Source organism: Callorhinus ursinus, unplaced genomic scaffold (genome assembly GCF_003265705.2).
Source record: "Callorhinus ursinus isolate GAN/ISIS: 27379988/994484 unplaced genomic scaffold, GSC_fseal_2.0 scaffold5, whole genome shotgun sequence".
In the NCBI taxonomy this organism is placed as follows: Eukaryota; Metazoa; Chordata; class Mammalia; order Carnivora; family Otariidae; genus Callorhinus; species Callorhinus ursinus.
Window position 1 is genome coordinate 65,678,768 of NW_027397067.1, and position 24,469 is coordinate 65,703,236.

General features: G+C 52.9%; 1 protein-coding gene across 4 annotated transcripts in view; it reads left to right on the forward strand.

The window, feature by feature from the left end:
- ZHX2 (zinc fingers and homeoboxes 2) overlaps positions 1 to 24,469 on the forward strand; it is a 153,970-nt gene that overhangs the window by 52,587 nt on the left and 76,914 nt on the right. For 2 of the 4 annotated variants that reach the window (XM_025871056.2, XM_025871055.2), the window contains one exon: positions 17,392 to 17,462. The gene's annotated coding sequence lies outside the window, so the exon portion shown is untranslated. Of the gene's footprint in view, positions 1 to 16,105; positions 16,206 to 17,391; positions 17,463 to 24,469 lie in introns of those variants that run through there. The other 2 variants (XM_025871057.2, XM_025871058.2) reach the window with 2 other exon arrangements.

The following is a 24,469-nucleotide window of genomic DNA, read 5'->3' on the forward strand; positions in this document are numbered from 1 at the left end:
GTCTCAGGAGGAGGGCCACCACGTGAGAATGAAAGACAGATAGCAGCCACATCCCACTGGGCCTTGTGGGACCTGGTAAAGGAATGTGGATTGTCCTGAGTTCAGCGGAAGGCCCTCACAGATTGAAGCGGGAGAGGGTTGCAGTCTGCACACTTCCAGAAGATCTCTCCATGGGGGTGGGAAGAAAGAGCAAAAGTGGAAAGAGGGAGGTCACTCGGAATGTGGCTGTGGAAGTTCAGGCAAGAGAGGTGGTGTTCGCGGAGAGAAAGAGAAGTGGATGGGCTAAAGATGTGGAGGTCGCCGGCCAGGCTGACCGTGGCCTAGATGTGCACGCTGATGGAGAGGGGAGAACCAAAGGGGACACCCAACTCCCTGGCGGGTTGGCAGGTGGTTGATGACGGGGCCTCCACAGAGGAACAGGTTTTGGAGCGGGGAGGGGGAGGGGAATCACGAGATCCATTTGCATTTATTTGGGGAAGGAGGATCTATTTCCCCAAACCCTCGGTCCTCTGATGGCAAAGAGCCGTTGGTATTCACTTGCTCCTGGGTGTTGAATAAATGCTTTCAGTGAGCAGGGTGAGCTCAGGCCCGTCCCCAGCAGCCTGTCTGTAAAGAACGCTGCCCCTGGCAAGGCGCTGTGCTCCGTCTGCCACCAGGGAACCAGGGAGCCATTCATGACCCCTTCTCAGAACATTGGGCCTGATACAAGAAACCAACAAAAAAACCCCAATGTCCTACCTTCTAATGTTTCAGGCTTTCGGTAACTTTTTCTTTTGCCAATCTCCACGGGATCTTTCCTCAGCTAACATTTGAAAGTGATTCTTTTTTTTTTATGTTGTACTCAGGCCTTAAATAACCTTTCCCCTGTGGTGGCTTACTGAATAGAGGAAGCCTAGTAAAATTATAGTAACATCAACAACAATAACAAGCTTTCGTAGCCTTCCATTTAATTAAAAGACCTGGCTACTTTATGTGAGCCTCAAGAAAATCTCTGAGGTAAGACACACGGTATGTTCAGCTCTGTTCAAGAGGCCAAGGAATGCAGTACCCAAGAGCGTGTAAAATTATAATAATAGTAGTAGTAGTATTAAGAGTTAAGGCAGGGGCGCCTGGGTGGCTCAGTTGGTTAAGCGACTGCCTTCAGCTCAGGTCATGATCCCAGCGTCCTGGGATGGAGCCCTGCATCGGGCTCCCTGCTCAGTGGGGCGTCTGCTTCTCCCTCTGCCCCTATCCTCGCTCATTCTGTCTCTCTCTCCTCTCCTTCAAATAAATAAAATCTTTAAAAAAAAAAAAAAAAAGAGTTAAGGCATTCAGAACAGGGCCTGGCACATGAACATTTGCTGTTACTGTTTTTATGATTAGTTTCTAGATCGAGAGACTGAGGCACCGTGAGGCTGTGACGTATACACTCAGCAGCAGAATGGGCTCCCGGGTGTGTACGCCGGATGCCACTCTCTAAAGGAACGTGTGTTCCAAAGTGATGTTCAGGTGGATGGAGGGGCTGGTGCCAGGACTGGGTCCCTGTGAAATTCTCCTTTCCTGTCAGCCGGCAGTTGCCAAAGCTCTCCCTTGCAAATCTGCCTCCTGCCTGGGGTGGGGGAGCGCACCATCCAGGACAGCTCAGAGCCTGTTGTGTCCCCACTGCCCACCTCCCCGTTCTCCGAGGGAGAGCTCAAGCCCCGCCTCCACTGCCTCCCTCCCTGACCTCCACCCTCCTGGCATTCTTCTCCAACGGGTCTGCCGTGGGGCCATCACAGGCGCCGTGGAGAGGCACGTGACCTCGTGGGCCCCAGGTGACTCCTCACCTATAAGCCTTGGCTGTGCAGGTGGAGACAGAGGCCTTGTCTTGCGCCTTGTGGCTCTCCTTGCCCCGTGTTCCTGGCCCAGTGCCAAGCCCAGAGCAGGCGCCCCGACATTATACAACTGACTTCTAAAAAATAATCACAATAATCACCCCTAGAACCCACTTTTGCAAATGGGTGGTGTGCTCATCCGAGTCATCCCCCCCAGGGAGCTTATTCCAAAGGTGGGTTCTTAGCTAAAGTTCGGGCACGCTTTGTGCGTGGTTCCTTCGAAGGTGGTTCCACCTGTCCCATCTGTGGAAGCAGGAATGTGACTTCCCTCAGAAATACAGGTGCGGGGTAACAGGTGTCGAGAATAAGGGCCAAGTATGCAATCACATGCCCAGTTGCTTTTTGCCTAATAACCGGACCATGAAGACAGCTCCAGAAAAGGGCTTCCAAATGTGTCTCAAGCAAGGGTCACATCACCGGGCTAAATATAAAAGGTCTGCCATGGGGACCGTGTTCAGACAAAGGTTCACTTTGGGCCGAGTCAGTCCTGTGAGTGTGGTTAAAATTTGTCCGCAAAGAGGAATGAACAAGTGAGTGAGCCTTTGGGTAAAAGCTCATTATCTCCTAGCCAAAGTGTGTGTCATTATATTTGTGTACATGTGTGCCTTGGGGGAGGGGGGGCTGCAGAACCAGCCACCCCCAAAAACAGTCCTGCTTTGAAGCAGACATAACGCTCATTCCTTTGCCTCTTGCTGTCCCTCACGGGCCCCCAAATTTGTTTCAGCCCAGTGACTCCCTCCACTGACCTGAATTTAATTATTTTATTCTTCATAAAGAGCACACCTCCCCCTGCCCCGATTCCCACCCCACCCCCAAAATTAACTGACCTCTCCTCATTAAGTGTTCTGACAGCACGGTTTTGTGTGGGAAGAGACGTGGGCTCGGTTCGCAGGCCCCACTGCTGATCTCTGTTAAAATGATGAAAATTGGACAAGGCAAGGGGCAGGGGGTGGGGGTGGAGGATGGGGAGGATGTTTTCCCTGGATCCCCGATATTTGTTTTTTGTCCAGTAAAATACTCTCCTGGGCATCGGCGGGAGAGGAAATGGACAGTCTCTGTTTCTTTGCACCCTCCCTGCCCGTCCCCTCCCCCAGCCCTCTCCTCTCTCCATCTTTGTCCTTGCCAGGATAGGGCTGGAGCCAAGAGATGTTCAGTGTGCATATCACGGAAAGACGAGGCGGTTTAGAAGCCCAGACCCGACGCAGTTCCTGAGTGATGGTTAGGAATCCTGAGGCACCGCTGAAATGCGTTTACTGAGGGGGCTACCCAACCGGGGTCTCTTGGACAGAACTTCCAGCAGAGCCCTGGGGCCAGGTGGTGGCTGCCAAGAAGCCGTGGAGTGGCTGGACGAGGGCCTTTCTGGGGTTTTCGGAGGGGAGAGGTGGGGCTCTTGAGTGGGAAAGGCATCTGGCCTCCCTGCTAGGGGCCCCAGGGAGCCTGGCGCTGCCATTCCCCAGCTCTGCTCCTCGGCTTGTCCTTGTGGCTCTGAGCTCCACTTGCTCCCTGGAGACACAGGATTAACCATACCTACCTACTGAGTGAGCAGCTCTGGAGCCTGACATTTCCAGCTCTGCTGCTCACATGCTGTGTGACTCTGGGCAAGTTACTTCACCTCTCTGTGCCTGGTTTTCCTTGCTGTATTAGTTTCCTGTGGTTGCTGTAACAAATGACCACAAATTTGGCAGTTTCGATCTCTCACAGTCCTGGAGTTCATGAAGCAAGTATCAGCAAGGCCATGCTCCCTCTGGAGGCTCTGGGAGAAATTTTTTCCTTGCTTCTTCCAGCTTCTAAAGGCCACTGGCATTCCACGTGGCTGCATCACTCCAAGCTCTGGCTCCGTCTTCACATCACCTTCTCTTCTGTCTGTGTGTCTCTCCTCTGGGTATCTCATGAAGACATGTGTCAGTGGATTAGGGCCCATCTGGGGGTAATCCAGGATAATCTCATCTTGAGACCCCTAATTACACCTGCAAACACTCTTTCCAAATAAGGCCACGTTCACAGATTCTGGGTGCAAGGACACAGATACATGGTTTGGAGGGGCACAGTTCAACCCATTGCAAATGGCTGAAGTCCTTCAGCCAGTGCCCAGCACACAGCAAACACTCCCCATTTGCTCCCGTCATAAACCTTGCTGAGCCACCGTGGCCTTTAGGGAGCACCATGTCGCACCCTCCAAGGGGTGCCCTTCCCGTTTTGGTGGATGTGAACGGCACCTGCTGGTGGCCACGTGGGTGATGCTGCTTCTTGCCACCTCCACCACCGTGCCCCGGTTCAAGCCCCCATCACCTCCCGAGCGGACCATTGCCGTCCTGTTGGCTGTCCTCCCAGCGTGTCTCTTGCCCTCTGCCCTTCCTCCACACACCCCATGGCTGTCTACTCTCCCCACAGCTGCTGTTGAAAGCCATAGGTCAGATTCTATCGATTGCCCGTCCTCAGGCCTCCACTCGTTCCCCTGTCCCACCCAGAGCAGAAGCCAGAGTCCTTATGGCAACCCACAAGGCCCCGCACGATCGCCTGCCCTCTGCACCTGGCTCTCTGGCTCAGCCTGAAACACAGCACATACACATGCACTTGGGTTTGCACTTGCTGCTTACTCAGCCTAGAACACTCTTTCCCAGCTGTCCGTGGTTTTCTCCCTGGTTTCCTTCAGGTTCTGCTTAAAAGACACTCCCTCGAAGGGACTTCCCTGACCCCCAGAGGGTCCTAGCTAAACTAGCACCACTGTACATCTCCATTCCCTGGCCCTGTCTTGTCTTTAAAGCACACAGTATGCTTGGCATTGTATGCTTCTCTGCTTGTCGAATTGTCTGCTTTCCCCCCTTACACGCAACTCCACGAAAGCAGGGAGCGTGGTCCCTGCCGATTCCCAGCCCCAGCACGTGCTAGGCACATGATCAACGGTTCCCAGGTGAGAGGATTATTACGGGCCAGGCTCTACCTTTGTGTGCATGATCTTGTATCTCCCGACAACCAGGGACAACGGTGTGGTTCTATCCTTTCTTGTCTTAGGGGCAGAGAGAGCAAATAAATGTCCCCTAGCAACCCCACCGGTGAATGGTAGCAGCAGGATCGGAGCTCACTAGGCTTCCTCCAGAACCCACTTTCTGCATCACCATCTGCCATAAGGCAGAAAAGCCAGACTAGGTGAAAGACCTTCGGGAGTGGAAATGTGCCACATTGGAAGTACCAGAATGACAGTAGCTGAGCCCTTGCCGAGCAGATGGCTCGGCATTGCTTTGGGTCGCCTTCTTGTTTAGTTTTTCAAATTTTGAGAACCATTTGTGCTGCCTCCCTGGATGTTAGAATGTGAGGTCATAAGAAGGGTGTCTATGAAGAACTGTTGCTCTGTTCCACTCCTGTCAGATTTTGGTGCTCTGGAATGTTCCAGAAATGGGGCACGCATGAATGTGTCCTTTGTTCCAAAACACGTCAGTCCATTTTTCTGCCTTCAGTAAACATGGCGTATTGATTAGCATCAAATATTTTGGTGTGGGGCCGTGCAAAGGGTGCATTTTCAACTCTACTGCTCAGGTACCCTGTGGCCTTAACTAAAAAATAGCGGCTCTCCTCCCAGGTGCTAGGCACATGCCAAGCTTTATACTTATTGTCTCATTTAATTGCCCAAACCACTCTTGGGAGTAAGCACTCTTTTTTTTTTTTTAAAGATTTTATTTATTTATTTGAGACAGAGAGATTGAGAGAGAGAGAGCACATGAGAGGGGGGAGGGTCAGAGGGAGAAGGAAGACTCCCTGCTGAGCAGGGAGCCCGATGCGGGACTCGATCCGGGGACTCCAGGATCCTGACCTGAGCCAAAGGCAGTTGCTCAACCAACTGAGCCACCCAGGCGCCCGGGAGTAAGCACTCTTAATAACCCCAGTTAATCCTGGCCACAGAGACGCAGAGATGTTCAATAACTTGGCCAAAGTCACAGCTAATAAAAGGCAGAGCCTGGATGTGAACTCAGGTTGTCTGTCTCCTGAGCATGACATTTAAGCAGCTCTCTTTCATGACTCAGCTTCAGCTGTAAATTGCGGAGAATGCATTCAATCCTCTTTCCAGCCAGAAAAATCTTTGCTTTTGAGGCTGAGACTCTGGTAGTAGTTTTGAGGCATTGAAGTGCATGCAGAAGGCTCAGGTGAATAAGGATGAAGCAGGGCTGAACCCAGGAGATCACGAAGCCAGGTCCAAGATTCCGGCTCCTGCCTCTCGGGTCCTAGCTTGCGTCTTGCGGTCCTGGCATCTGCTACTTTCCTTGCCTCGACGGTTTGTAGAAATAAGAGCCCACAAGTGCATATCCCCACCGCCAGCCATCCACCCCCCTCCCCCGGACGTCTTTCCCCTCTGTATGAGAAAAGGAAAATGAAACCCTTCTGGTCGCCTGGTGTTAACTTCAAAGCAGCCTCACATCTCTTTTCTCGTTTTATTCACACAGAAACCCTGTGTGGACAGGGAGGGAGAGTCCCATTTTACAGATGAGGAAACAGACAGAGACAGATTGAGAAAGCTGATCTCAAGGTCACATTTCCCTCCTCCTGCCTCCTACGAGTGTTTCCTGGGTCCTTCCTCAGGGTTTTCCCTACTTGACTGTAATCATCTTAGCAAATGCCTTTGATTGCTCCCAGCCGCCTCCCACACTGTTGGCCACCGCTAGATTAGTAATAAATACCCATCATAAAGATAGCCATCTTCCAGAAGGTGCCCTCAGTGTGTCAGGAACTGTGCTAGGAGCTTTCACATTTGTTTGCCCCTACTCCCCACACGACCCCTTTGAGACATAGAGCATTAAGATGCCCATTTTACAGATGAGGTGCCTGCGGCCACACAGCCCCAAGCTGACACTGGCATATCATCACACAGCTAGGAAGTGGTAAACCCAGCATCTGTGTGGGTTAACACAGGTTGTCTGAGGTCCCCTCCCTGGCTGAAGCCTTGGGGGACTCCTGGTCACGATTCCCTGCCTCTGCCCCTCCAGCCCACACACCAGCTCCACTAGCTTCATTGGCAGCCACGCTCAGCCACCTGCTACTCTCTGCTCAGGCCATGCCCTTCCTGTGGACCTCACCCCTCTGCTCCCTTCCCTGGAATTCACACTCCCTCACACCCATCCTTCAGAGAGCAGGCCAAAGCCACCTTCTTCATGCAGACCCAGCGTCTTCCGCACCCTTCTCCGCACCCAAGCGTCACTCTGTCCCAGGGCACCCTGTACCTCTCTCCATTATGGCATAGGTCATGGGGTGTCTCTGGCACCTGATGCAGCCTGTGGATCCGAGGGACACAGGACAGCAGGGAACAGCATGGCTTATGGAAGGAGTGGAGAGTGTGTGCCCCGCCAGAGGGCATTCTGATTCCTCATTGTTTTTTAAAACACCATGCCAGCCCGACAAAACAACTCTGTGGCCATTCAAACCACGAGCCACCAGTATGAGACTCCTGGGAGCCCCTCGGGACTCCTGTGCTTTACTACATTGTCAATGCTTACATGAGGGAGGGAAGGGAGGGAAGAAGAATTTACCTTCTCAGGCTGCCATGACCCAGAGCGGGTGGCGGAGGCAACAGAAATTTTTTCTTTTCACAGTGCTGGAGGCTGGAAGTCCAAGCTCAAGGTTCCAGCCAATTCTGTGTCCGGTGAGGAGCCCCTTCCTCACTGGCAGACAGCCGCTTCTTGGCATGTCCTCACAAGTTGTCTCCTCAGCGCACGCACATGGAAAGAGACAGCAAGCTCTCTGGTGTCTCTTCTTGCAAGGACACAACTTCCGTGGGGCAAGGGCCCTTATAGAGCTGCCATCTCCAGAGACAGTCACACTGGGGGTTAGGGCTTCAGTATGTGAATGTGGGAGGGGAGGGGGGCCTAAACATTCAGCCCCTAACACATAGCATTCCAGATCACTTGATCCACAGGTATTTCCTGTGTCCTTACTGTGGGAATTCTGGGAACATTGAAGGCAAGCAGCAGAGACCAGTGGTCAAAAGCACGGGCTTTCTTATCAGAGAAACTTAAGTTTGAAACCTCCCTCGGGCACTTACTCTCCAAGTGGCCTCGGACAGCCTACTCAGGTTCTCCAAGCCTCAGGTTCCTGACTGTAAAATGGGGACATGACACAACCACATGGCGTTTGAGGATGAAGCGAGATTAATGCGTATCCACCATGCCTGACAGCACTCACGAGTGCATTCAGGGACTATTTACTGAGCACGTACTCTGTTCCGGGCGCTCTCCTGGGTGCTGGGAATCCAGGACGAGCAGATCCCTTGTCCTCATGCTTCCTGGAAGAGCCAGATAATGAACAAGTGAATCTGGGATCAGATAACACACAGGTTATCGATCATGTGTGAAGGGGGCATGGGCTCTAAGGAAATAAAACAGGTGGCAGAAGAAGGGCAGCGGGGGAAGAAAGCCCTGCCTCGGGAGGCGACTTTGTCCGGAAGCCGACGGCCACACAGAGACTCCGCGCAGAGTTGCAGTGGAGGAAACAGCAAGCGCAAAAGCCTGCAGGTGGGCTTGCTCAGTGACTGCACGAGCTGTTAATACTCGCCATGATGGTTGTGCTTACTCTCGCGCGTGGGCCCACCCTCGGGGTCCACCTCCCTTGTGGGGACACAGGGCCTCTGTCCAGCCCTCCGGGGTGCAGTGCCCCCCTACAGTGGGCCTTCAGAGGAGGGCAGCTCAGTGAAGGCAGGTGTGGTCAGGAGTGCCTACTGGTGCAGGGAGGAGGGAGGAGGGGGAGGATGTGTGGGGAGGGAGGGAGGCCAGCATTCTAGAGGAGGGGGAATTGGGGTTGAAGAGCCTGACATCGGAGGGACCCTCAAAGACTGCCCAGGCCAGAGCCAGGTCTGAGAGGAATGCCCCCCTCCGTGTGGGCTGACAAGGGCAGCAGTGGCCCCCATTGTCACAGCCGGCTGGGCAGGTTGTCAGCTCGAGAGAATGAGCTCCCCACTCAAGATGTAAGGCCCTGGGCGGAAATCCAGCTTTGTGAGTCACAACCAGATGCACATCTTGTCAGAGAAAACCATGGCCGCAGAGAACTGGTCATGGTTTCCTGGAAACTTCCTGAGTGTCGGGGGAGGGGCTCTCTGAGGATGGGTGCCAGCCACAGCTGAGAGAGGAGGATGTGCTGGGGGCCCAGGCTGGTGGCCTGGAGCTGTGCCTCGCAGGGTCCTCAGCTGAGCCTTCCAGGGCCCCCTGGGGGAGTCAGAGCCTGAGGCCAGTGGACTAGCTGAGGCCCATTCGGGGGTCTCTGTCTGCCTTCTCACAGCATGCCCCTCATGTGGGTGTGGGAAGAGCAGCTATGCCGGGAGAGGGGCCCCCTGGGTCCTCATCCCACCAACTTGGATTCAAATCCAAGGACTTCCACGAGCACAGCATCTCTGGCCCTCAGTTCTCTAGGCTGCAAAGTAATGGGATAATTTGGGAGCTCTCCAAGGTTCCGCCCAGCTGGACTATTTGGGCACTTCCTTCATTTTCCTCCCTATAGATAAAAGAAACTGAAGCCCAAGAGCAAGAAGCTTGCTCAGAGCCAACCCCGTTGCAGGTGGGCCTGGAGCTCCTGCTCTGGCCAGATCTGCACCCCTCCACCCCTTTCTCCCGTGTCCCACCGTCTCTCCCCAGTCTTCTCGTCCTGGATGCCTCCTTCCCTCTGTTCCTTCTGCCTCTGCTTCCGGCCTGCCAGACAGGTTCAGCCACCCCAAGAAAGAGGTTCCCACCTGGGGGTGGTAGGTCCCAAATCAGAACCAGAATGGGGACTCCCAGGGCCATCAGCTACCTGTGTGTACTAGCTGGGATTAAGGAGGCAGGACCTCGTCCAGCCACCTCCTGTCTGAATCCTACACATCCTTCAATCCAGCTAAATAACACCTCCCCCAGGAAGCCCTTCTGGATCACTCCAGCCAGAGTTATCACCTTACCAAGCCTTCGCCACCCGTGCCACTTTAAAACCCTGCTGTTGGCATTCTCGCTTACTTTTGTCGTAATTATTTGTGCATACATCATAGCTCCTCTATGCAATTCCAAACTCACTGAAATCAGTAACCAAATTGCCTACCAACAGCCTCCTTTCGACATCTGGTGCAGTGTTTGTATTCTAAGTGTTGGATAGATAATTGTGGAATAAATGGAGTTTTCTTTCTTCATTGCAGAAGGGTTCTTTCGTTTCAGAATGAATGGCTGGGCGTGTAAGAGCATCTGTTCTAGAGCTACATTGGGTTGAATCTTAGCTCCGCCATCTGCATGCTGTGAACCTTGGGCGAGCTACTCACACTTTCATACCTCAGTTTCCTCTCTTGTAAAAGGAGGCTTACTGCAATCACCCCACCAACCAGGGTGGCGGTGAAGGTTAAACTAGTCATGCGTGGAAAGTGGCTTGATAGAGTGCCCAGCACAGAGTTGAGTCAGTAAATGAAGTTGTTTGATTTCCGTGATCCTCTATGCAAATTTTTATTTGAGGTTTTGGAATATATGTTACACTGCCTTGCAGAATTTGAGCTTGGCTTGAGGTAGGTGCTAAATCCTTTTTAATCCTTGCATCCATTGAACCTGCATCAGGTATTTGATGCCCATTGTAGAAGCTCCCCGGGCCCCTGGAGTAGGAGCGGAGAGGGAGAGATGGGCCCCCGGAGCTGGTGAAACTGCTCGCCAGCCTGGGGCTAGCAGCTACGTTAAGCGCTTTTATTCAATTCATGTGACTCGACAAATTTGGAATGTGTTAGGGAGAGATTTTCCAGCTATGAGTCAGTACATTTATGCTCCCTCACACACACATAAAAAAATTTAAAAAGAAAAGGAGTTTAGCGAGAATCATTTATGAGTGCAAAGTGGAAATCTGTGGAAATTTTATTTTGACCCCAAAGGCAAGTAATACTTAAGAATTTAATAAAGGGCTCAAAACAAGACGCAGTGGAGGAAACAAATGCAGCTAGCTGCCTTTTCCTTGTATGTTCTCAGCCACTGTGCTGCACAGAGGAGGGTCTAACTGGCATGGCTTTATTAAGCACCTCCTGGTTACCCAGATTTGTGCTAAACGTGGTGGGGGAAAGAAGGGAAGCAGAACCAGCATTTATTAACCACCTCTTATGTGCCAGATAGTCCTGACAGAAGGGGAAGAAACCTGTCTTTAAGTTCAAGAGGGAGTATGGGAGAAAATGGAAGAATTGTATTCAGACACATGGGTTCAAGCCCAGCACCCTACCTTCATAATATCATCTAATCCCCATTGCATCCATTTTATGGATGGCAAAACTAAGGCTCAGGAAACATTAAATATTTTGTCTATGGACACAAAACTCGTAAGTGTTAGAAAGCACATTCTAAACCGGGTCTGCCAGTCTCCCTATGAGGGTTAAATTAATGTCCACGGGAGCTGTGTTTCCTACTGGGGGTGCGAGGGGGGCGGGGGAGGCAGACATCCCTGTTCTGGGAGACCATGTCGCCCTATCGTAACCCTTCCTGCAGACCAGTCTCTTCAGCCACCTTCTGTCACTTGCTTTTAAGTCCTGCCTGTTAGGGATTATCCAGAACCTGCTTCTCATCCAGGCTGATCCTCTTTGCTGTTGTTTATTTTAAATAAAGAAACTATCACCCGCCCAGAGGGCTTGTGTTTCCAGCTCACTTTCCTCTCTTTTGCAAGGGCTGATTTTCATAGAATCCCAATCTCCAGGGAGCTGTGTTTTTCCCTCTGAAACATGAGCTGTAATCAAAGGTGTATTCATCCCCAAACATCTGCCCGAAGCCCCCGGAGCCAGGGTTCCCCCGAGGTCTGACAGCAGGAGGCTCAGGCCAGGTGCCCAGGGACAATTTTTCCCTACACAAATCAGATTGCCCTGTGGTTGGCCTTTGTAAAGATGGCAGGGTCCCAGGGATGCCTCTCAGACTGCTGGAGGATGTGAAGGGGGCCCAGGAGTCCGCAGGACTCCACTGTCCACTCAGCAATGACTTTTGAGAGCTGCCATGTGCCAGGTCCTGCAGACATGGAGAATCCAGCTTTTTGACAAATTCCCATCCCAGGTAGAAGGAGCCGATGTCTTGAAATGCCTGCAAGTCCCTGAAAGGTCTGGCCCTTGCTCTTTCCCTGGCCTGCCCGGCTACAGCCACTCCCAGCCGGCTTCCGGTGTCTGTATCCAACAGGGACCCCCCCCACACACACACACCCTTCTCCAGCTTTTTCGTCTTCCTTCCTTCTTTGCCTTTCAGATCCGCCCCCCTCTGCTGTATTCCCATGTGCCCCTCCTGGTGAACTTGCCACCATGGCCGTGGGCTTCGGTTGGCACAATAATATGATCGAAGTCTCCAGCTCCAACCCAGCTGCAAGGGCTCACCTTATCTCCCCAGACAGTGGTGAGCAAAACAGACCCTTGCCCTTCCCAGGACTGGGCACCTCTTCCTGGAGTGTCCATTGTGCTGAACAGTTTTGAAGAGGAAATATTTGGAAACAAATAACAGATCACTTCTAGAGTAGAATTCAGCGTGCTTGTTCAAGATGTCAAGCTGTGCCCACACACTTTGGGGAGGTTATGAACTCAGCATCCTCTGTGCTCTTGGGGGGGGGGTCTCAGTAGAAGAGTAGGTTGGGGTTGGAGGAGAGATGGCCCAGTTTGCCAGCAATTTCAGCCATGGAGCCAAAATTTAAGAGTCTGTGAGGGGGGAAACCTGGAAAGACTGTATCTGGTCCGGCCAGAGTTCAAACCCCAGTGCTGGAATTTGACTCTTGTGACTTGGGACGGTGTATTTGATCGCTGAAAGATTCAGGTTTCCATCTGTATAATGGGTGCATGGATGCATGCTCCTCAGATTTGCCGTGGGAGAGAGGGAGGGTACGTGGAGGACTCAGCTCAGTGCCTGGTACAGAACGAGCGCTCTGGCCATTGTGCTAGTCACTGGCTAGTGATGCTCTTTTGAATTAAAGGCTGTTGTTGGTGACCAGGGTGAAACATTTTCTGGAACAAAGACAGGCAACTGAAGACTGCACCTCCAGTTTGCAGAATGATGGCCACACAGAAGTGGCTTGTAGCTTCCCACCTTTTTTGTGCTTGACCTTCCTGTCGTGTCCAGTCTGGACTGGTCCTGGCCGGAGCCCCTCCACCCCCGTCCCCTGTATACCACGGGTTCCTCGCCCTCTCCTCAATATGAGGCCATCACCGCAGGACATAATGACCTGTTTGCCAGACCTGGAGTTTCTTACTCATCTGCTAAATGTTTGCTGAATGAAGAAACGGAATGGAATAAATTGTGTTAGTGGGAGTGACCGTGGCGGGGTTGGGGGTGGGGGGCGTGTTTTTCTCCTACAAACCGTTCAAGTAGCTTTTCCCTTTCCCCCCCTTCAAGTGTCTAGCAATCCAGTAGGCTTAAAGTAGGCCACAAGGGGAAGAGGGGGGAACTGTAAGGGAAATCCTACAAGCAGATTTTTCCTTATTGGGATTTTGCTCCGTATGACCGGCACTTTCTGGTGAAAGGAGTCCTGAGCCAGGAAGACTGGAAACGTGTGCACATTTGAGCTTGAAGGACATCAAAATGTCCTTTAATTCATGTACAGTGCTCACCACAAGAGCTGCCATTTTCCATGTGCAGGAACGGTGTTCGGCACCAGGGCGTTGGCCCCCCCCATGCCAGCCCAAGGAGGAGGTTCTGTTAGAGCCCCACTTGGCTGGTAAGGCAGCTGAGGTCCTGAGGAGAGGAGTGATAGGCGTGCAGGCACCGAACAAGCATGTGAGACTCAGACTCGGATGTCCTGTCTCCGAGACCAGTACTCTCCCCCATGCTGGTTAGGATCAGGTGTCTTGTGGGTGATGGTACAGCACTGGGTCTGAGGATAAACAGGGAAAACAGGACCGACTTGCTGAGACTCCCCCCAGCTCTGGGAATAATTCACTGTGCAACCCCATGCAAATTGCTCTACTTCTCTCTGCTCAAGAAGAAGCACCCCACCAGCTGAAGGATAATAATAAATATCATCAGTAATAATAGTAGCTAATGTACCTGCTGACAGGATTCTAAGCATGTTACGTGTGTTGCCTCCCTCGGTCCTACAGGGTGGGCTGGGGCTAATTAGGGGAAGGGGGAGGCCAGAACACTGAAGGAAAGGAATTAAGGAGAGTCGTGTGGCTGCCCAGGGCATGGGGGATTCAAGAAACTTAGGAGTCAGTCAGTGAGCCCAGAACACAGGGGGGCAAGGTGAGGCAGGGCGAGATGAGCGGGGGCCAGACTTTGCAGGGCTTTGGAAGCCCTGGGGTAAGGAATGTAGTCTCTATCCTGAGACAAATGAGGCGTCCACAAGCTGCACCCCCAACTCAGACCGTCGCACCACCTTTGCACACACTGCCCTTTCTCAGACTCAGACTAGAATTTATCTTCCTCTTTTTTTATACTGTAAGTTTCCTGAAAGTGAGGATTGGGTCTTATTTATTTATGTCTCCCTGGTCCTTAGCACAAAATCGGGTATATACAGGTATCTATAAATGACTGTTAATCAAATGTTTAATATATTTAGGGTTTAGTATTAACACATTCAATATTTAATAAGTAGATATCAGTACCTGTAATGCAACTGACATAATGAAGGCATTTCTGCTATAAAATGATATATGCATTCCTGTAAAACCTTGCATTCCAAAAAATTCCAAAATCACAGCACTCTGGGGGACCATTGGGGGACAGCAGAGCCCTCACAACCCACCCAAGTCTGTAACGAAGCACAATCCTAGTGAGGATACAAGCGCAGTTCAAAGGGCATGCTAGGGGCGCCTGGGTGGCTCAGTTGGTTGAGCGACTGCCTTCGGCTCAGGTCATGATCCTGGAGTCCCGGGATCGAGTCCCGCGTCGGGCTCCCTGCTCAGCAGGGAGTCTGCTCTCCCTCTGACCCTCCCCCCTCTCATATGCTCTCTCTTTCTCTCTCTCTCCCATTCTCTCTCTTTCAAATAAATAAATAAATCTTAAAAAAAAAAAAAGAAACAGTATGTTTAAAAAAAAGGGGGGGGCATGCTAAATTGTGTATTAAAAAACTACATCAGTAACCTAGGGCCCCAGTCACTGCCCGGGCTAGATTTTACAAAGGAAGAGGGGGCTTGATGGGAGGGGCTGGGGACGGTTGGAGGCTGGGAAGGCAGAAAGGGAAATTCCAGGTAGAAGAGCAGCTGCAGCCTTTGCCACGGGGTAGCAGAGATAGATGGGCTAGCCCATGGCCTTTGCACAAAGACCCGCGAGAACTGAGCGACAGGGGTTGCTAAGACAGAGCACGTGGCCACGCCGAGCCGAGAGGCGGAGTATGGCACAGGTGGGCGTCTGGACAGCCAGGAGCCCTCCTGGCTTGCTGCACTCAGCTGTGTCCAGGGGCTCTGCATCCAGTTGCCATCACGTGGAGCAAAACATTAATGTGCTGGGAACATTTGCCTATGAGCCTCCCCGACCTCCGGATTTTACTGACGTCATCCCCTACCTCCTGTGAGCTAATCTGCCTTAGGGAAGACAGTGCAGTGGAAGGAACGATCTACCATGTAATATGTGAGTAACTGATAAACCAAGCATGCCAGCTGGCCAGTTTCCATGGAGAAAGGTAACCGTCACACCCCCTGTGTGGGTTGTGGACCATTTTCCTCTTGGCCCATGAGTCTATTCCGTAAACACATTCTGTGAGCAGTGTAGAGCAAAGCCATATGGAGCTGGGCGAAACTAAGCGAGAGCATCATAAACCTGTGACGTGACGGCTCTCCCCGCCCAGAGCAGCTGAGCTGTCAGAGGACCTCAACCCCAACCCGCCCAAAAGCTGTGTGACTTCAGGAAAATCACTTAACCTCTTTGTGCCTCGTTTTCCTCAACGGCAAAGTAGCACTGGTGACACTCCCCAAGTTCTTTTAAGGAGTGATTAGCTAATGGATGAAAAGCTCTCTCTAAACTCTAAAGGGCTTTACAGAGTATTGGCCTTCCTGCACGTCAGTGCCTGAGATACTAAGGTTCGACGGTCCCCTGGGTAGCTCTTCTGCTGGATGGTTAGTTCTAAGTACAGGGGCCAGAGAGCTAAACTCCCTGGAATCAGCATAAGTTAACCACTGGGATTAATGTAGAAGCTTGACTTCTGCAGGAAGGAGGCCCAGCACCTTTAACTGGAAAATTTTTGTGGGCCCTCACAAAAGTGGGGAGGAGGGGAGCCAGCCTGCCGTGTGCAACACCTCCCTCCCTGAGTGCTCTCCAGGACACCAGGGACCCCCCCCCTTGCTGTGGAGCCTGAGGTCATCCACCCACCCCTGGCCCACTGCCCTTCCCTTAGCCCTCCCACCAAGCCGGGCCTGCCGACCCCTTCTGCTCCACCAAGATCACACCGTGGAAAGGAACACTGGGCTTGGATCGGCTCTACCACTTACTGGCGGTAAGACCATCTTAGCCAAATTGTGGCTTCTTGAGACTTCCTTCCTTCCTTCCATGGTTACGGATGAATATTACTGCTCCTTCCAAGACTGCAAAGGAGAACTCTGCAGACTTTAGTCAGCCCAGGAATCACCCGCGAAGCTTGTTAGGAAGCAGGTTCTGACTCTGTAGGGTCGGGTGGCGCCTGAGACACTGTTCTTCCAGCAAGCTCCCAGGTGATGCGAGCCTCTCTTTGAAGAACAAGAATACAGAGCAGGTGTATACAGTGCCCGGTGCGTGGTAACACGTCCACAGAAACTATTGCGGTGAACATTCTTCTCCCCCCCACCCCCACCCCCCTCCAGTCAAAAGGTTCTTCTTTGCCAACAGGCAGAGATGAATAGAGAACCCTCTGCTCACCTCAGAATTCTTAGGGGAACAAGAGAAAACAAGTTTCGCTTTGGAGGCAGGCTGGGTGTGGGGAGTGAGGAGCATGGCCCGCATGGCTCATCAGCACGCTGCTCCACGCTCCCACGTGCACTGCAGGTGGGACTCTGCCGGCTGCAGAAACCTCTAGAGCTCAGGCCTCAACTTGCCATGCTGGGAACGCAGCCTCTGAGCCGGGCACACGCCTTATTCCTCCGGCTACAGCTCTCCTGAGGAATTTTCAAAGCACACACAGGGTTCGCTTGGCAGGAGTCTCCCAGGATATAAATACGCATTTGGGGCTTTTGTTTGAAGGACTGCAGTATCTTTTTGACTTGAGGCCTGCGCATAGGGCTTTTCCCCTCACCTTCATCAAAATGGAACCGCACACAGCCAGCCGCTGCTAGGAGCCGACTCCAAAGACTCAAGGAGAGCCGGAGTGAGGTGCAGGAGACACCTCCCCACCCCGCCCCATCTGATCCTGCTTTTGGTTTCCCTCTCCTGAAAGGCCTGCTTCTCCACGAGCTGCTGACTCACCCAGGGTGAGGGTCTTTCCCCCTCCCCGCACCCTTCTCAGCATCACCACAAAGCCCAGAGGTTTTGAGGTCGGTTTAATGAGCAGCTTCGTCCTCCCCAGTCCTTCCCAATCCTTCCCATTTCCCTTTCCTTTCCCATCCGGTCTCTCTGTCCCAGTCCCCCGGTGTCTCCAGGCTGCCTGGAAAAAGAGTTGGATACCCCGTTGCTCTGCCCTGCTTTTAATATTGAGTTTCTCTTCTTTGTAGGTCTCGACACCCTGACTGCTCTTGGAGTCAACGTGTACCAAGATTCCCAGGATGTAAGCAATCCGGGGCTGGTGAGTGACAACGTGCTGGGCAGAGGCTGGGCCTCCGTTGGATTTCAAGGAGGGAAAGGGGATGCGTAGGGGGGCAGGGGGCCCAGATCTGGAGCCTGTCCAGGGGGCAGCTGGCTTTCATAGCTCCGACTCTGTTTCCCTGCAGATGCACCTAGAAGTGGCACAGTGCAGAGAATCCAGGGGTGAGTCCCCTGGCTTTCACTGGGGCCCTGCCAGTCGCTCCCTAGAAGCAAACCGAGTCTGTAGAGCCTGGGTTTCCGTTCTCTGCTCAGATGACAGTAGCTCGGATGCACCATCCAGAGGGCCTGTGCTTGGAACTGTGTCCAGGGAACCTCTAACCAGGGTTAGGGAGATATTCTTAGAACAGAGAGGGAACTACCTGGTTCACAGGTTTGTAACCCGTAGCCCTGAGGGGACCTGACCAATGAGAGGTGAGAAAGCCACCTTTGCACAAAGGGCTGTCATTGGAGAATGGGCAGCTACTGACTCAGCCTAAGGACGAATTCCTAACAAAAGAGGTATGCGGAGGTGAAACAGGCATCTGCTGGAAGTAGTGAGTTCCCTGTCACTGGAAGAATGCAAGTGCAGGTTGCAGAAGCGTCGATGTCGAAGGAAGGAGCAGTTTTGACTAGGGCAGTGTCTTACAGACTCTGTTCCTGTGATGACCCGGAACCCCCCGGGGTAGCAGGGTGAGGGGTGGGGGGCTTGTGAGCGCGCGCACTCTCTCAGCACCGCCTGTTTGATGGGGTTCTGCTGTAAAACTTTGGAAGTTGCTCGATGAGATGACCCTCGGGTCTTCCTAAGACCTGTTGTCCACCGGCCTCTGCTGAACCCGAACGGAGGTAGTCAGACAGCCACACATACCACAACACCTTACGTACGTGATGGGGTGGGCAACTCTCAAGCATGGTGGCGGTTTTGAGTAGAAGCTCCGGGGAGCCCTGACCCCTGCCAAGACCACCAAAAGATTAACCAGCTAGTCCTACCATCCAGAGCTTTGATCAGGCCACAGACCAGAAAAAAAAAGAGTATGGGGGATGCTGTGGCAGGATTCCGCCAGCCCCCCAGGCTGTGGGAGGACAGTGAGGGTGGCTTCCTAAGGGGGTCGGGGTGCTTTGGCAAGACCCGTACCACACACTCAAGCTGGCGTGAGAAGAATCACGCCCCAGACCCAGGTGGGGAATTTGCACAGGAGGGACACCCACTGTGAATGGGAAGGTCTGAGTAATGAGCCCCCAGGCTTCCTTTGTGCTTTGTGACTGGGTCGTCCTCCCCTGGGCCTGGGTCAGCTGCAGCTGTAAATATTTATCAAGGGCGCCCCGGAGGGCAGGGTGCCGTGGGAGGCCAGAGATGGGTTTTTTTTCTTTAAGAAACTGACAGCACGGATGAGAATTGAGTTTGACAAGTCCTTGTGCATGGGCTGTCTGTTCAGCTGAGTCCTGAGCGCTGTGGGGGGCTGGAGGGCAGGAGACAAGTGATGGGAGGGGAGGCCTGAACAACGCATTTGAGCCAGGACTTGATGCTTTCTTGGCAAATCTTTAAGCAGGAGTGGGGCTTTGAGGGCATGGGCTGTGTCTTTGATTGACAGGACCTGGCACATAGTAGGTGCTTAGTAAGTGATTGTCAGATGACCGGAAGGGAGAGTGATGGGGAGCCACCCAGGGAGGTGATGTCTAGTTAAGGAGGAGTCCGTCCGCCCAGGTTCAAATCCCACCTCTTCCACTAAGCTGTGGGGCCATAGGCAAGTTGCTGACCTTATGTACTTCAGTCTTCTCGGCTGATAGTGGGATTGTGATAACATCTACCACATAGGGTGGCTGGGAGGAGTGAATTAACCCCTGTCCAGCAGCTCGGCCCTGGGCCAGTACATAGTAAGTGCCCAATAAACATTAGCCCTATTCTTCTTCTCCATGTGGGACATGACCCTGGATTAAGGTTCAGTGTTGGGACAGCATGAGGCAGGGGACAGAGCTCTGGGCTGGGAGTCAGAAGCCCGGGCTTCACTGGAGGGAGGGGGGACAGGGAAGCGATTGCACCCCCTGCGCCCACTCTCTAGAATGGAGATGCTATGAAAAGCTGGCTCCGTTTCCCCGGCTTTCTCTCTGACGGGGCCATGTAGTCCTGGCACCCGTCCAAAGGCAGGGGCCACTCAGCCGTTTATTACTTGCCGGGGGCCCTCCCGGAAAGTGGTTTGGCTTCTCAGGACCCCCTGTCCCCCAGTGAAGTGAAAACCAGGGCAAGCCTCCTCCTCTTGCAGAAATGATCTTAACAACTCGAAAAGCACTGTACGGAAGAAAGATTCTGTTGATGCAGATGGAACATCATTTAAGACTTGAGTTTGGGTGGCATGATCTCAAGCCTCACAGCCAATGCCCCCTTCCCCCTTCCCTACCCGGTGAGGTCTGGCTGCCTCTTCAGCTGGGAGACCGATTCTCAGAACGATGCTTCGCTTTGTAAAAGGCACCAGTCAACACCAGGACTCGTAGCAGGGTTCAAATAAAAATTGCACTTGCCCGAACTGGGTATAGCTAGCATCTGCCGAAGTCCAAGCGTCACACTCCACAAATGCCTATATTTGCCCCACAGGCAGACCTAGAAGAATCCAGACTGCATTGCCAAGGAGGGCCCCCAGGGGATGGTTTGGGTACCCACCAGTAAGAGACACCTAGGCAGCTTGGATTGCCAGAAAAGCAGGAGACTACAGTAGGCAGGCAGGCTAAGTGGGGACATATGCCGGCGCATTCAAGCAGCCACCTCTGAAACCCTGTCCGGGGCGGGGTACCTTCGCCCAGGGTGCTCTCCGGGCTGTTGGGGTATGGGCCAAGTGCCACAGGCAGAGCAAGCCCTGCGTCTCCAACATGGGTCAAGGAGTGCCCACCGCACGTGTGTGCGTCACACAGGTGTGGGGAGCCCGGGACCCAAAGGAGACCAAGTGTGCAGAGAGGCAGGGTGATGGTGTTCTAGGCAGGGTAGCCTAGGGATCAGGGAACAGAACTCAAAACAGGATGTCAGGCAGTAAGCAACAGAGAAGGCTGCAGTCAGCCTACAAGTAGTCAGGGACCTAAGTAAAGAATAAAATCGCCAGGCTCCTCTTATGGAGACCCAAGCATGCACCCAAGTGCCTTAATGAGCGAGAATGACCCCTCCACCAGGGGCGCTTGCGGGCACAAAGTATGCTCGCAGAAGGTGCTAGGACACATGCGTCAAATGACCGAAAGTAAGTATGGGCGAGGTCCCCCAGGCTCCACACTAAAGGGGAAAATCCCCCATCCCTCCCATGGATATTCAACCCCTCTCTTTAACCTCCCTATAAGTAGGTGAGACCCAAGCCTCCTGGGGTCGCTCCCTCTCCGAGCCTGCAGGCACTCCCTTCTTCAGTGTGTACTTTCCCTTTCAATAAACTCCTTGCTGTTGCTTTTACCTTTAAAAACAATCGCATTTGCCTGAGACATTTGTCAGGCATTAGTAGTAGACCTGGACTATAGAATGAGCTTGCTCAGGGGCCTGCCTTTCACCTCCCCTGCCCATCACACTGCGACCCTAGCTGGATAGTAGGACTGTAGTGTGAGCCAAAAGTCATCTAGGGCACAGGCACTGCCCCTGTGCCTACGGGATCTTCAAAACTGTCTAACGTTTTGCCAAGTGACCCCCACTTCACTTCTCCCTTTAGTGGGAAGGAGCCGGGGATGAGGGGCTTTCCTGAGCAGCTTCAAAGGGGAGGCATTCAGAGGAAAGAAGCCCCAGTCCCTGGCTCTGTCATGCCTGCAGCTTCTCTCAGCTTCTGTGCCACCTCTGTTTAGCTGAGGTACCTGGGCTAGGGCAGGGACGGTAAGTAGATTTCATCTTCTGGACTCCGATCAATTGCTCATGGCTGCCGGGGCAGGGCACTGAGAAGGAGTCTGAGGAATATCCAAGAAATTGTGTGCTGCAATGGATTAGTCATGTCTGCTGAGGAAGCAAGAAAGAGGACTTGTAGTGTCTGGGCCAGTTTTTGGCATCCCTGCACATAGCAATTTCTAAAACCACTCACTCCCTTGCCCCATACTTCGGGCTCTTCTATTAGCAGCCTTGTTTTGCATCAGAGAGGCGAAGCATGGCCCAATTTCATGAATCTGGACCATGTTGGAACCAACCCGAGTAAGTGAGAAGTCTTCATCTTTGGGTGTCTCCTGCATAGAGGAGCTTTGTTACCTTTCAGTGAATGGAATCAAATGAACTAGCAACTAGGTACCTGGAGCCAGTGCAGGGGACCACGGTGATCTGTGCTTAGCAAGTCTGACCACGCGGCTGAGTGTGCCTGACCTGTTCTCCTAGGGCGCTTACTCTGTGCGCTGACGATGGATACGACCAAAACCCCAATGAAAGCAGGGTGTTTTTGAGGTAGAAAATCATTCAATGGGCAGCTTGGCTTCTATTTCAAATTGCCAGAGAATTTGAATTAGACTTGGCTGCACTCTCTGGGAATAAGCTGCTTTTTGCAGAATTCTATGCACAAGATGAGACAAAACAGTCTAGAACTAGATTTTCTCTGAGTTTCCTGATCTGTAAAATGGGGAAATAATACACCCCAGAGGGCCATCCGGGAGAGTAAGTGAGATAAAATGCGGAAGAGACCTTGCCGGCGATCTTGCTCACAAAAAGATGGTCAAAAAACTGCTATTTCTTCTCCCCCGTACCACCTCCTATCTATAGTCCCCCTGAAAGCATAGCTTTCTTCTTACAATATGTTCGAGAAAATGCTGTTACAGATAGATTTTTTTAAAATAGCATCATACTTCTCAAATGACTCCTGTTAGTTTTTTTCAGATGCTTTTCCTTTTTATTCTCAATGATTTTTCAATGGGAAAGGTCCACTTAAACCTTCAACTTGAGTTACTCTTGGTCCTCTGGGTGGAGTAGCGGAGGCTCCCAGGGTCCCGACAGGCACGTGCGTGAAGGCTTTGGTCGCAGGTCTCTCCAGAGGATGCTGAACCACACAGTGACCCGACCGTGTCCACATCTTCCCTTGAACTCAGCAAATGTCAGCACCCAAATGCCACGCCCCCTGTAGGCAGAGTCAGGACAGTGAAGGTGGTCAAATGTCAAGTTGATACCAAGTGAATTTGAGTGTGGGCATGCCAAAGGAGGGGATCTACTTGTTAAAAATGGGCAAGAAATTTGAAATGGAGCTCCAGTTTCAGCCTTAGCCCCTGAGAATTCTTCAGGAGAGAGTTGAGGTTCTCACTTAAAAAAAAGAAAAATCAAGACCAATTAAATCTATGTAAGGCAGGAAGAGGAGCCCACATGGCTGGAGGAGCAAGACCCTTGGTCACAGAAGCCAAGGGGTGGGGGAGCAGGCCTGGGAATCCCAGGAGAGTTTGTAGGACCCCTGGGTTGTTGGCTGAGAGGAGAGGTTCTAAGGGGGCAACTGGCCTCCTAGAGCATCTGCCCCATCTTGTCTGCCCTGGGCCTGGACAACCTCATGCTTCTCTCTTGTCCTTTCTCCTGAGGCCTGGAGCAGAACGGCTCTGTAGCCCAAGCCCTGCTCCCCTGCCTGAGGAGCCTCCTTTGCCCGACCCCAGGAGAAGGCCTGGCCAGCAGTCAGCCCAGGGCCCCATGGGCAGGGAAAGAGGAATGGGTCCCTCACCTTCCCTCTCCTTCTAACCCCCTGTACCGCCACTCCCTGTGTCAGGACCCTGCTGTGGGTCCCTCCCCTCATCCTTGCCCAGCCTCATCTCGTGGCTCTTGAGGATGGGGCTGAGAGGGCTGTGGGGACACGGGGCAGGGGGGGTGGGGGGCTTGAGGTCAGAGGGCATGGCCAGCATAGGCTCACCTGAGGAGCTGTCACCTGGAGGCCCTGGGCAGGCAGGGGTGTCACCTCAGCGCGTCCGGCAGCCTCCTCTGAGGCCCTTGTCCCCTCTCTGGATTCCCATGGACCTTGCGGTCCCAGCACCCAGTGTGAGGCACTACTGCAGGGTCATTAAGACCATGCACTCGGGAGCCGGACTGGCTTGGTTCGAATCCCAGCTCCACCCTTGCTAGCCCCTGATCTTGACCAAGTTATTTAACTTCTCTGTACATCAGTTTCTTCATCTGTAAAATGGGCCGCCTCACAGGGTAGTTATGACTACTGAGTTTATGGAATGTGCTTAGAACGGGGACTGGCACAGTTAGTAAATCAAAATCAGTAAGTAAATCAGTGCAGAAATCAATGTGTCCCGTGATCCCCAGATTGACACAAGACTGTGAGCTTCCCACCCCCAGAAACAAAGTCCTTCCTTCTGCCTGTGGTTTTCCTGGGAGGCTCTCAACTACAACCCGAGGGAGGGGAAGAACTTCTGCAGATAGGGAGGCAGGGGAAGCATGCGCAGAGGGGAGGAGGGAGAGGAAGTCTGGGACATTTGGAAGATGCCCGAAGTCCCCCGTTGCCGGAGCAGGTGGAGCCTGATCGGCGAGCCCGTGGGAGCTGAGATGGGCCAGCGCGGATGAGTCAACCCCGGAGATCCTCAGACGCCATGCTGAGGATTGGACTACCTGCCGGAAGCAACGAGCAGCTTTCAGAAGTTCGAAACCAAGCAGCTGATGCGATGCAGTCTCTGCTTTAGAAACGTAACAGGGTCATAGTGCAGAGGGTGGGCCACAGGTAGGACAGACCAAAGGCAGGACAGACGCACGGACGGACAGTTGCAGTCAGGAGGCAGCGGCAGAGAGCTGGCTCTGTGGAGAAGGTGTGGCCCCATAGAGGGACAGTCACAGCAGGGGCGGAGCGAGGGGAGTTGCCCCCCAGGGTACCAATTCAGAAAAAACATTGACTGGCCTTGAACACAGAAAGTGGGGACAAGGGAGTCAAGAGGAAGCCCTAGGCTCCTGGCTTAGGAATCTGAGAGCGATCCTGCTGAGCATGGTAGCGAACAGAGAGGGAGAACGCGCCAGGTGGTACAGAAGGCCCTGGGAACATAGTATTTGACTCACTTGTGGGACGCCCAGGGACTGGGAGGCAGTGGAGAGCAGTGGTGACCCAGGTGGTC